General features: G+C 33.2%; 1 long non-coding RNA gene across 1 annotated transcript; it reads right to left on the reverse strand.

The window, feature by feature from the left end:
• Positions 1-7,603: 7,603 nt before the first annotated feature.
• On the reverse strand, positions 7,604-9,934 carry LOC114183556 (uncharacterized). Its single transcript, XR_003604391.2, has 4 exons — positions 9,645-9,934; positions 9,407-9,520; positions 8,922-8,979; positions 7,604-8,006 (listed from the first exon to the last, which is right to left on the reverse strand). It is a non-coding gene; the product is annotated as an uncharacterized LOC114183556 (long non-coding RNA).
• Positions 9,935-13,165: the final 3,231 nt, after the last annotated feature.

A 13,165-nucleotide genomic window follows, 5' to 3' on the forward strand; every position in this document is an offset into this window, starting at 1 on the left:
TTAATGCTTGACTCCCCACTTACGTATGACTTGAGTATTTTGCAATTGTGAAGTAAGAAAACACCTACGTCAGTGAATGGAAATTTGATGGTGGAAAATCTGTTTAAGTCGGTGAATTGTGTGATCCTAATACGATATTTAAATTAGTTTTATAAAACTCTGCAACCTCGAAACATAATGTTCAACTTAACTCCCCACATATGAAAGATTGACTCCCCACTTACGTATGATTTGAGTATTTTGTCAATTGTGAAGTAAGAAAGCACTCATGTTAATGAATGGAAATTGGATGATGAAAAATTTGTTTAAGTCAATGAATTGTGTGATCTCAAAATGATATTTAAATTAGTTTTATAAAAATCTGCAACCTTGAAACATAATGTTCAACTTAACTCCCCACATATTAAAGCTTGACTCTCCACTTACGTATGACTTGAGTATTTTGTCAATTGTGAAGTAAAAAAGCACCCATGTTAGTGAATAGAAATTTGATGATGGAAAATTTGTTTAAGTCGATGAATTGTGTGATCTCAAAACGATATTTAAATTGGTTTTATAAAAATCTGCAACCTTGAAACATAATGTTCAACTTAAATCCCCGCATATTAATGCTTGACTACCGACTTACGTATGACTTGAGTATTTTGTCAATTGTGAAGTAAGAAAGCACACAAGTTAGTGAATGGAAATTGGATGATGGAATTTGTTTTTAAGTCGGTGAATTGTGTGATCCTAATACGATATTTTTTTTATGAAAATCTACAACCTCGAAACATAATGTTCAACTTAACTCTCCACATATTAAATCCTGATTCCTCACTTACATATGACTTGAATATTTTGTTAATTGTGAAGTAAGAAAGCACCAACGTTAGTGAATGGATATTGGATGATGTAAAATTTGTTTAAGTGGGTGAATTTTGTGATCCCAATACGACATTTAAATTAGTTTTCAAAAAATCTGCAACCTCAAAACATAATGTCCTACTTAACTCCCCACATATTAATCCTTGACTCCTCACTTACGTATGACAATTTGTAACTTCACTCCCCACACATGTAGTCTTTCCTCCCCACTTACGAATGACATGACAAATATAATAATTTGAAACTGCCACAGACACCCAGTTTACTCAACAAGCTATTCAAATATGAAATGCCATACAATAGCAATAAACAAACTTTTGCATGTTCAAATTTTGGGTCCTCTGTTCCAAAAAATAAAATAGACAAAATAAGGGTTTTTTTAGGAACACCTTTTGACGAATACGCAGGGGGAAATAGGTGTAATGTACTCATAACAACGGTTCAATGCTATGGTGGGGACGATGAGATGGTTGTCGTCAAGGACTTCCGGTAGCCGTTGTCTCTGCTAATCCACACACACGGGTGCAATGTTTCACACTTTCCAACACTTCTATCTTTGTATGTCTGCAATGCTTCACTTCTCTCTCTTTCAATGGTTCTTCCTTTCCACCACTTTCCAGTAGTTTGTTCTTTGTCTCTAACTCCACCACTTTGTTTTCTCTTTCTCTTTCTCTCTCTCTCTCTCTCACTTTCTCTTTCTTTCCCTTTGCCTAACCAATGATCTTGCACGTGTAACCTTTCCTTTCATTAAAGAAATTATAATAAAAAATTAAAAAATCACTTACCATCAGTATTGTAAAAAATGAGTCCAAAACATTTGTTCAAATATCATTTCTGTATTTTAATATACTGTTTTTCATTCATTAAGTAATTTTTTATCCCTCCTTTTATTTACTAATCTATATTATCTACGTTAAAGGTGAGAGAATCGATTCCCACAGTATTTTGCTTAAAATTTTAAAATTTTATGTATGAGAAATCATTTTTTTATAAAACAAGTTTTTATTGTCTTCTCAAATTTATTTTCAAATTTTTCTTAATTTCCTAAAATATCTTAGATTTTAAAATTTATATGTTTTAATACTTTATATTAATATTAATTTAAGTATTAACGTTTTCTTCAATTAGTATAAGCATTTTAATATTTATAATTAACTCAATTATTTAACATGTAATTTCATTTTTATATGTAGATGTTTTAACATCAGGTAAATATTAGATTGAATGAAATTTGTTGTCGGGATGTTTTGAGTAATTATATACAGATTTTTGTGTGCGGTAGGAAACATAAATTAATTTTTCATAAAAAAATAAAAAAAAAAATCACTTTTTATACCGGTTAAGGGGCACAATCGATATAAAAGGCAAAATTTTTTATATCGGTTGTAATTATAACCAGTGTAGTAAATCACTTTTTATTACAAAATTTGTCCATCCCAATTAGACTTTCTATACCGATTCTAGAGACGATATAAAAAATTGATTTTTTATACTTCGCATGGAAGTGGAATAGAAAGGTGAAACTTTCTATAATGTCTATATCTATACCAATTCCATAACCAGTATAAAAAGTCTTTTTTAACTGGTATAAAAAGGTGTTTTTGCACTAGTATGACTCTAGAGTGTGATTATGTGTGATGGGTTACTTGATATTGTTTAATTTGGTGTATTTCACATAATGTTTTGTAATTCTATTGACTTTTGTGTGTGTGTACCTTCTTTTGAAATTAGTTTACCCTTTTATGTGTTTGTGTACTTATGTTATTTTCTTCTTTTCCAATGTTCACCATTTTCTGGTGTAGCAGATGAGGAACTATGTGTGGATCTTGCTCAAGGTGGAGACAATGCCCCATCTGTATAAACATTGGATTATAGGAACTAAGTTTATATCTTATCTTTTGAAAAATTATGTTATGCTTAGCTTTATATATGTTATGTTTTGGGTTGTATGTGATCTTGTTTTGATTATAGCATTACGTTATGGGAGGATTGTAATGAAGTGATTTATATACTTTATGTATGCTTGTTGGATAGAAATTATATTATTTGGTAGTTTTGCACTATTATTCAGGATGTTACATGATAAAATATTATTTTATAAATAATGTTTTTTATTGAATTTTTTACAATAAGATTTTTAAAATAATGATTATTTAATTTTTATATTATTTTAGTGTTGGTTTAAATTTTAAATATAGATATTTATATCTTATATTGGGCTGTTCTCCAAAATTTGGCCTATAAGATTCATTGGATAGTTTTGTATGTAATTCTTTATACACACTATAACCATATTTCAATGTGTACATTGTATTTATAAAAGTTGTGTAATGGTGGTAAACATGTTTATATACAACAATCATAGTCTAGATGAGAGTCACGCCACTTCTCATCTAGACTATGATCATATGTCTTGATGAGTCCATCTTCAAGAGTAAGGAAGCCAAGGAGAAGCCATGCGAAATTGATGAAGCTTCCATGGAGAAGGATGAAGGTGCAGAAGTTAGAATATGAGAGGAGAAGTGGTGCGACAATGGTGTTTGGAGAAGCTCTCAAGTGAGGTTGGGCCAACACTCAAGGAAAGGGGCTAGAGGAAACCAAGAAGGGGAACTCTAGCCTAAGGTGATTCACAAAAAGAGAGGAGTCTAGAGTAACAGAGTTTCTCTACTATATTCATGAATGAAAATACAAGGGTCCTAAGCTCTCTATTTATAGTAGAAAAGGAGAGCCAAGTGGTCTAGAAAAATGGAGGGTAAAAGGATCTAGAATGTGGTATTTAGAGCCAAAAAGAGAGCATGAGACAAGTGTGACTTGCCACCTAAGCAAATCACAAGGGACTTGCTTCTAGGCGCATAAGAGAAGCTTGGTGACCAAGCTTGGAGCAAGAAGGATCTAGATCCTCTCACAAATGCGCTCTCTCTCTCTCTTTGTTGGGCCAATTTCAAGCCTAACTCTTCTTTGGTCCAATTCTCTTCAAAGCCCAAAAACCCTCTAAGGTCCAATACATGGCCCAAACAAAACCCTATTCTAAAAAGCCCAAAATATAAGGCCTAAAAATAAACCCTATTCTAATATTTACAAACAAAGAGTTTTAGGCTAAGTCTTCACATCTTCCTTGACCCATGTAAAGTTCATCTTGGGCCTTGTATGTGCATTGGAGGTCCATTCCTCTTGTATCCTCCTAGTCATTGCTCTTGTTGTGGGTCCCTTGGTTAGAGGCATCTCATCATCCCCTCCCTCTTGAGAAGGATTTGTCCTAAAATCTGAAATTTCTACCTCATCATCTGTACCACCTGCAAAAGGTATTAAGTCAGCAACATTAAAGGTGGCATGTACATCATATTCCTCAGGCAACTCTAGCCTATACGCATTATCATTGACTCTTTTTAGCACTTTAAAGGGACCATCACCTCGAGGGCTAAGTTTAGACTTCCTTTTCTTAGGAAATCTATCTTTTCTAAGGTGTAGCCACACCCAATCCCCTTCTTCAAAAATCATTTCCCTCTTCCCCTTATTGTTGTACTTAACATACCTCTCGGTTTGTTGTTGGATTTGTCTTTTAATCTTCTCATGCATTTTCTTAACAAAATCAAATTTTGCCACCCCTTCTTTATGAATGAAATCAAAAGATTTGGTAACAAATCAATAGGAGTGAGAGGATTAAAGCCATAAATAGCTTCAAATGGAGAGATCTTAGTAGTCCTATGAACTACTCTATTGTAGGCAAACTCAATATGGAGAAGGTATTCATCCCAAGATTTGTGGTTTCCTTTCAAAATTGCCCTTAGCATAGTAGACAAAGATCTATTAACAACTTCAGGTTGTCCATCAGTTTGTGGGTGACATGAAGTAGAGAAATTAAGTTTAGTTACTAGCCTTGACCAAAGAGTTTTCCAAAAATGGCTAAGGAACTTAGTATCTCTATCAGAAACTATGGTGCGGGGTATACCATGAAGCTTGACCACATCTCTAAAGAAAAGCCTAGCATCATCCACTTTGTGGCAGGGTATAAATTGTGTCATTTTGCTAAAACGATCTACCACCACAAAAATGGAATCAAAACCCCTTTGTGTTATTGGGAGTCCTAAGACAAAAGCCATACTTATATCTTCCCAAGGGGCTGAAGCAACAGGCAAAGGGTGTATAATCCATGAGGCATTGTTTTAGACTTAGATTGTAAGCATGAAATACATCTATTACAATGTCTTTGGACATCCTTCCTCATATGGGGCCAAAAGAATTTCTCTTTGTAGTCCTATGAACTACTCTATTGTAGGCAAACTTAATATGGGGAAGGTATTCATCCCAAGATTTGTGGTTTCCTTTCAAAATTGCCCTTAGCATAGTAGACAGAGATCTATTAACAACTTCAGTTTGCCCATCAATTTGTGGGTGACATGAAGTAGAGAAATTAAGTTTAATTCCTAGCCTTGACTAAAGAGTTTTCCAAAAATGGCTAAGGAACTTAATATCTCTACCAGAAACTATGGTGTGAGGTATACCATGAAGCTTGACCACGTCTTTAAAGAAAAGCCGAGCAATGTTGCTTGCATGATCCACTTTGTGGCAGGGTATAAAGTGTGCCATTTTGCTAAAACGATCTACCACCACAAAAATGGAATCAAAACCACTTTGTGTTCTTGGGAGTCCTAAGACAAAATCCAAGGGGCTGAAGCAACAGGCAAAAGGTGTATAATCCATGAGGCATTGTTTTAGACTTAGATTGTAAGCATGAGATACATCTATTACAATGCCTTTGGACATCCTTCCTCATATGGGGCCAAAAGAATTTCTCTTTTAAAAGACCTAGGGTTTTTTCTACCCCAAAATGACCCATTAATCCCCCTTCATGTGTTTCTTGAACAAGGAGTTTTCTTTGTGAGCCTTGGGGAATACAAATTTTTCCTTCTTTAAACAAATACCCCTCGTTCACATAGAAACCTCCTTGAGGTCTTTCCATACACTCAGCATAAGTAGAGGAAAACTCAGAATCTTGATTATACATTTCTGGAATGTGATCAAATCCAAGAATTTGGGCTCCCAATTTTGAAAACAAAGTGTGCCTTCTAGACAAGGCATCAGCCACCACATTTCTTTTGCCTTCTTTTACTTTGTCACATAAGGAAATTGTTCCAAGAATTCCATCCACTTAATATGTCTTTTATTCAGCTTGTGTTGGCCCTTCAAATATTTTAGCGACTCATGGTCGCTATGAATGACAAACTCTTTGGATACAAGGTAGTGTTCCCAAGTTTGAAGGGCCCTAACTAAGGCATACAATTCCTTATCGTAGGTGGGATAGTTGAGGGAGGCACCATGAAGTTTTTCACTGAAATAAGCAATTGGGTGCCCTCCTTGCAACAACACAACACCTATTCCTACACCAGATGCATCACACTCTAGCTCAAAGGTTTTTGAATAGTTTGGTAAAGCTAGAATGGGTGCATTGGTGAGCTTTTCCTTGAGTTGCTGAAAAACAGACTCTTGTTTTTCACCCCAATTAAAAGATAGATCTTTCTTGACAAGTTCATTGAGGGGTGAAGTGAAAGTAAAGAAGTTAGGAATAAACCTCCTATAAAAGCTTGCCAAACCATGGAAGCTCCTAACTTCTCCAACATTTTTAGGAGTAGGCCATTCTTGGATGGCCTTTATTTTTGTAGGGTCAACATGGACCCCATTTTTATTTACTACAAAACCTAAAAAAATAACACTATGTACACAAAAAGTGCATTTCTCTTTATTTGCAAACAAACAATTTACCCTAAGGATGGTAAGGACATACCTCAGATGGTCTATGTGCTCATGTAAGCTCTTGTTATAGATCAAAATGTCATCAAAGTAGACAACCACAAACTTTCCTATGCACTCTCTAAGAACGTGATTCATTAGCCTCATGAATGTACTAGGTGCATTAGTAAGCCCAAAGGGCATCACCAACCACTCATATAATCCAAATTTGGTCTTAAAAGCGATTTTCCATTCATCACCTTCTTTGATTCTTATTTGGTGATAACCACTCTTTAGATCAATTTTAGAAAACATGAGGGACCCATGCAATTCATGAAGCATGTTATCAAGCCTAGGAATGGGATGCCTATATTTAATGGTGATGTTATTTATGGCTCTACAATCACAACACATTCTCCATTTCCCATCATTTTTAGGTACTAACAAAACAGGCACAACACATGGGCTAAGGCTCTTTTGAACCCAATGCTTCTCCAACAACTCTTGGACTTGAGACTCTATCTCCTTTGTTTCTTGAGGATTTCACTACAAAAAAACATGTAAATACCGACGTTTATTTTTGTAATTTACGTCATTTTTAACTGTCGTTATTTATTTGAGTGACGGTTTCCTGAAATGTCGTAATTCTTGCCGTCACAAAGTATAATATGACGGTTATAAATTAACCGCCCCAACAACTGTCATTCTATACAACGTATAAAGTGACAGTTTAAAGAAGCAAAAAGCGTCAGTTAAAATTGACGTAATATTTTTACTAGATGACAAATATAATGTGAAAAACGACGCTTTAAATTGACACTATTATCATTATATTATGACATTTTTAAATGTCACCAATTTAATTAATTATAGTTAATTTTGAGATTAATCACGTCATTATCAAGTGTATCAAGTGACGTAATTTTAATATTTAATTATTTATTCTTTTTTAATATTTCTTATACTTTCATAATTTGATAAAATTATTTTTTCATGATAATTTAAAATATATAAAAAATTATAGCACTATCAAATAGAAATTGATAAACTAAATTGTTTCATTGTCAATATAACATAACTACACCAAAGTACCAATTCAAGCATTTGAAAAAAAAAAGGACCACTAAGAGTACCAAAATATTCAAGTATCTAAGAAAAAAAGACAACATTAAAAGTCCAAGTCTAAGGTGTTTTGTTTCCACCACTTGATCCTTTGTATCCTGCACTAATCATGAGAGTATTTGTTGAGTCACAAGCAACTCCAACTACTTCATCATCATGAGCACCACTTCTTGATTCTGAAATGTCAATGTAAGAACCCTGCGAATTCCAGATTGAAGGTTAAACCTTTCAATCCAACCACCTGTTGTCCCTAGAATGGCAAAATTCCCACAAGCACTGATAACACAAGCCTGTTACCATATGAAAGCAGTAGTCAGCTAGAACCAACCCATTTGTCAACAGACTTTTAAATATTGACACCCTAAGAGAATGCCACACACTTTGTAACATTATTACTCCACACACTTTGTTACTAGAAAAAGGAATTCAAAGCAACAAAAATGGGTTACCAACTGGTGCTACTTCCATACGAATTGTTTACAAACAAAACGAAAAAAATTAAATAAAAATAGAAGAATCACAGTACCATACACTTCTTAATCCCCTCTACCTACCCATGTTGACATTTACCTTAGTTCAACTGACGCATTATCACCTATATACATTAACATGGTTAATTGGTATAAAACATATCAACGATCTAATAAGTAGGTAGTATAGAATAAATGCAATTACAATCTCCATTTTGCTGACATTCAAGTTTCAACATGGCATACAGGAACCATGATATATATATATATATATATATATATATATATATATATATATATATGTGTGTGTGTGTGTGTGTGAAATTTTGTGAGATTCATTTAGAATTTATATATGTAGATGCTTTTAATCCATGGATGAATAATATATTTTTAATAATAAAAAAATTCACACACTCGCGCTACTATTCCCAATCGAACCTTTCTCCTCTCGCTACTATTCCCACTTATCACAATTCTCTTTGTTTTGTGAGGAAGATTCAATAACGCATCAAAAAGAACGGTGGAGGCAGATAGAAGATGATAGAGAGGTGTTTGTATGCTTAATTTATCATCTTTGGTTTTAAACAGATACACAAAACTTTGAAATACTAGCCAATCAACAATAAATTAAAAAAATAAAGAAATGAACACCCTTCAACAAACATTTAAAGACAGTTTAAAGGGCCAAGAAGGTTCGCTGCATAGAGCCAAATAAAACAGAGACGAGAACTTAACCTTTAGGATGACCCCTTGCAATGAACACCTAGTGGCAAGTTCGCTATTCTTAGAAGACCTAGAACAGAAAAGCAAAAAACTTTCACATAGATAACAACTTAGAAATTTATCAAAACATATATTCCTAAATATTCAGTATATACAATTAGCAATGTAGATTAAAGAGTTGGACAAAATGATTAATTAGTTGAAAAAAGACTATTATTTTTCTAACAATGCTTATCTTTAAGCTGAAACACTTGATGCAAGTAACCTAAGTGCCTTTGGGGCAAATGCAAATCCCAAATATCCACTTTCTCAGATATAATAGCAATAGAGAAATTTGAACCTTTCAAACTGCTTACGATTAACGCATTCTTAGTGCCTGATTACAGGTTTATCTTTTCCCAAAATCTAGTAAACAACTCGTTACCATCAACATTTTTTATTAGAGTTTTTAAATAGAAACCAAAACCCTAAATCATAGATCTTTGGATTAAACTTACCTTGAAGCAATGAAGAACACGAAATGGGCTACCTTGAAGCAGCGAGGAACCAATCACGGCCAACCTAGATTCAAGCTAGGGTAAAAAAGCGACAAAAATGGAACTGGAATGACACTGAATATTGAAGGCAAGAGAGAAAAATGACCGATTGTGAATGATAGAGAACAAATGTGAATCAAAAACAGAGATTTATAAAGAGAAAGGGAAGAGTAATGACTACGACAATGGTAAATCTTACCTTGAAGTAATGAAGAAGACAAACGAAATTGATTGGGTCCAACCACTCGACTCCTACCGTGCACGAAAATCATTTGGGAATGTGAGAGTGAAGAATTTCAGCCTCAACATACGAGAGTTAACTGTGAGTGAGTAAAATATTGAGTGTTTTGAAATGAGGGGGATGGAGTTGGGGCAGCGTGAACGATGAGAGTAAGGAAACCTAAAACAAAAGAGAGAGACTCGGAAGTGAGAGTTTGAGAGTGAATGAAAAGGTTTGAAAACATGGATAAAATAAAAAATTAGAGGGAAATGAAAAGAAAAAGAGGGATTGGAAGATTGGAAAAGTCTTTTCAAATAGGGAAACTAAAGAGAACATTAATCTATCAAAACATTTAGAGGGAACTCAATCAATCAGGAATTCAGGAAATAGCAAATGTTCAGATTTAGTAAAAATGGCAGTTAAAATGTCATAATTTACATATAAAAATGTGTCCATTTAAGAAATGGTTAAAAACGCTATATTTTACTTGCAAAATATGGCAGTTCATCAATTGTCATATTATACTGCAAAAAATGACGATTTTTAACAACTGCCATATTAAAATTGCCATAATTTTCATGATTTTTTGTAGTGTTTGTCCTATAGGCTGGTCTATTTGGTATACTAGCCCCAGACACTAAATTTATTTGATGTTCAATTCCTCTAAAGGGAGGAAGCCCAATAGGCCCTTCCTTAGGGAATATATCCTCAAACTCTTTCAAATGATTTTCAATTTTAGGAGGTAGATTCTTAAGCTCAAGAGTTGTGGCAGTACATGTGAGTGTTCCTTTACACAGCAGGAGGCATGAAGGTTGTTCAACATTGAGAACTTGATTTAAAGATTTCATGGTTAAAATGTTCTCATTTTGAATGACCTTGGGAGAAGGAACACCAATCTCTCCCGCCTCAGATTCATCTTTATTTAGCTTTTGGACTTTTTGAGGACTTTTTTTTGTCCTCATCGTTCTCTTTTTCTCTTTTGTTCTTCATTTGAAGTTGATCCTTAGCCACTTGTGATGGCAGAAGAGGATGAAGAACAAACTTTTTAGCCTTGTGAGTAAAGGTAATCTCGTTGGTGAGACCATTGTGCATGGTTTTCTTATCAAATTACCAAGGTCTTCCCAATAAGATATGACAAGCTTCCATAGGTACTACATCACATAGCACACTATCTTCATATTTCCCTATGGAAAACTTGACCTTTACTTGATGATTGACTGCCAAATCCCCATCTTCATTAAGCCAATGAAGTTTGTATGTGGTTGACTTGCTTCTGCTGGTGTAGTGGATTCTGGTACTGCACCTGGAGTAGGTTAGGATGTTCCAGGGGGTCGTTCTTCACAACCTTGGTGAGAGAGTGATGGACACATATTTCTCTTATGGCCAAGTTTTCGACATACTAAACATCTTTTTCGATGGCCACCATTCCTTAATTACATGTTATCTTTCTTCAGTTCCCAACCTTACAACCTTATTTTTTTTCGTTGGTCTCCTTGACAACCTTCATTTTTGTGGAGGTAAGACATCAGGGAATTTAGTTCTTTCCCAGAAAAGATTCCCATTCATAGGGAATATTATGGAGTTGTAAATCCCTTCAAATGTTGAACATAAAAACCAATAGGGAATATAATCTTTTGCCTTCAAATTGAGAAAGTTCATGGCAACAATTACATGGCAGCATGGGAGCCCAACCATTTTCTATAGCTGCACTCTTGACTCTCTATATTGACATTGTACTTGTCCCCAATTAGTGACACATGTTTAACCTCAAACAATTTATCACCTGACCAACTGCACCAAAATAATAAATACATAAGATTAATTACAAAATTTGAAAATAATAAACAAATATGCTAATGTATGTACCTCAGAAACTAATATTTAGTATTTTCTACCTCTTTTGATAGTTTACTACAAATCTTGGGGCAACTTATGTAATATCTTGGCCGGATATTACTAATTTAAGTAAAATAAAATAATATTTAAATATAATACCGCATTTATTATAAACTTTAACGCGGGAAAAATTCAAACTTCATTAAATGCTAAAATTCAAAACCATAAATTCAACTCAAAGTTTACATAATTCCAAAACTGATAATAAAACACAGTTTACAAAAGAGTAAACCAAAATAGTTCATAAAGAAGTTCCCCTGCTAGCCCCTCTCCAGCTCTAAGCATTACCAGCTCCACCTAAAACATCGTCTACTCTCGTGTAACGAAATTACACGATTATCGCTAGGGTGGACCTTAGTTGGTCTGTCGGGGGGCCATGGCCCCCCTCCCATTTGTTTTCGGATAGGTTAATAAGTAAAATTTATAATTTAAAAAATTAATTTAATTATAGGTTAAATTTAATTATTTAATAAATTTAAAAAGGATAAAAATATTTATTATTATCTTTTTACTTACTCACTTACTATTGATTAATAATTTCATAACTAAATTGCTAATATCTTATTCAATAAAAAATTAATTTAAAATTTTAACTTCAGTATTTTATTGTTAATACTCTTAATTATTCAAATTTTAAAAAAAACTATCGATCATCTTTGTTAAACAATACATTATTTAAAATCTATCAATTTTTTACAAGAATAAAAAGTACATTTTACATTTAAGAAAAAGTTTTTTTTTTTTAAACAAGATTGGGAAATAACCAAAGATTTATCACTACTAGAATTCTTTATATTTCATGATTTTTTTTTTTTGCAATATTTTCATAAAATTTTGCTAGAAAATATTTTCTTGCATTTTTTCTAAGAGTTTTAATTGGCTGCTAATTCTTTTATCGATAATTATTTTGTGCAAAATTATAAAATTTGAAAATATTTCCTATATGTTGTTCTATATGAAACCTTAGATATTTTACTAAAAAAATTGTAGCAATCTCTTAAAATTTATTTTTCATAACAAAATATGTAATTATTTTTTAAGAAAAAAAATTCAAAACAAAATTGGTAGAAAATATATATATTTTTAGTTGTGTATGTTTTGGCTTATTTATTGATGGGTTCAATAATCTAAAAGTACAAAAATAAAATTTAGATATATGTGATTTCTTTCATAGTTATAATTAAATTATATATTATATATTTATTTTTGTTGTATTAGTGATAGTGATAAAATGTATAATTTTAAAATATTATTTTGGAACCCCCAAAGTTAGTGGTCAAGATCCGCCATTTGATTATCACCAAACACAAACAAATAGGGTGAGCTAACATATAACCAACTATATAACAAAATTAAAGAATACACAACAGATACACACACACACACACGTACACACAGAGTCATCGGAGAACCACCATTCTCCAATTCCTGACAACATGGCCACCACCATGTTCCTCCACGTTCTACATCCTCAGATGATGACCTTAAGATAACCTTTGCTGCCACAAGCCACAACTCGTTGTTCCACCATCTACAAGCCACAACTCGTAGATACATGTGGGGATTATCCTGTTATGAATCACAATCTGTAACGCCAAGTGGAG

This window comes from Vigna unguiculata, chromosome 5 (assembly GCF_037176805.1).
Source record: "Vigna unguiculata cultivar grain cowpea cultivar isolate G323 ecotype 2 chromosome 5, ASM3717680v1, whole genome shotgun sequence".
Classification (NCBI taxonomy): Eukaryota; Viridiplantae; Streptophyta; class Magnoliopsida; order Fabales; family Fabaceae; genus Vigna; species Vigna unguiculata.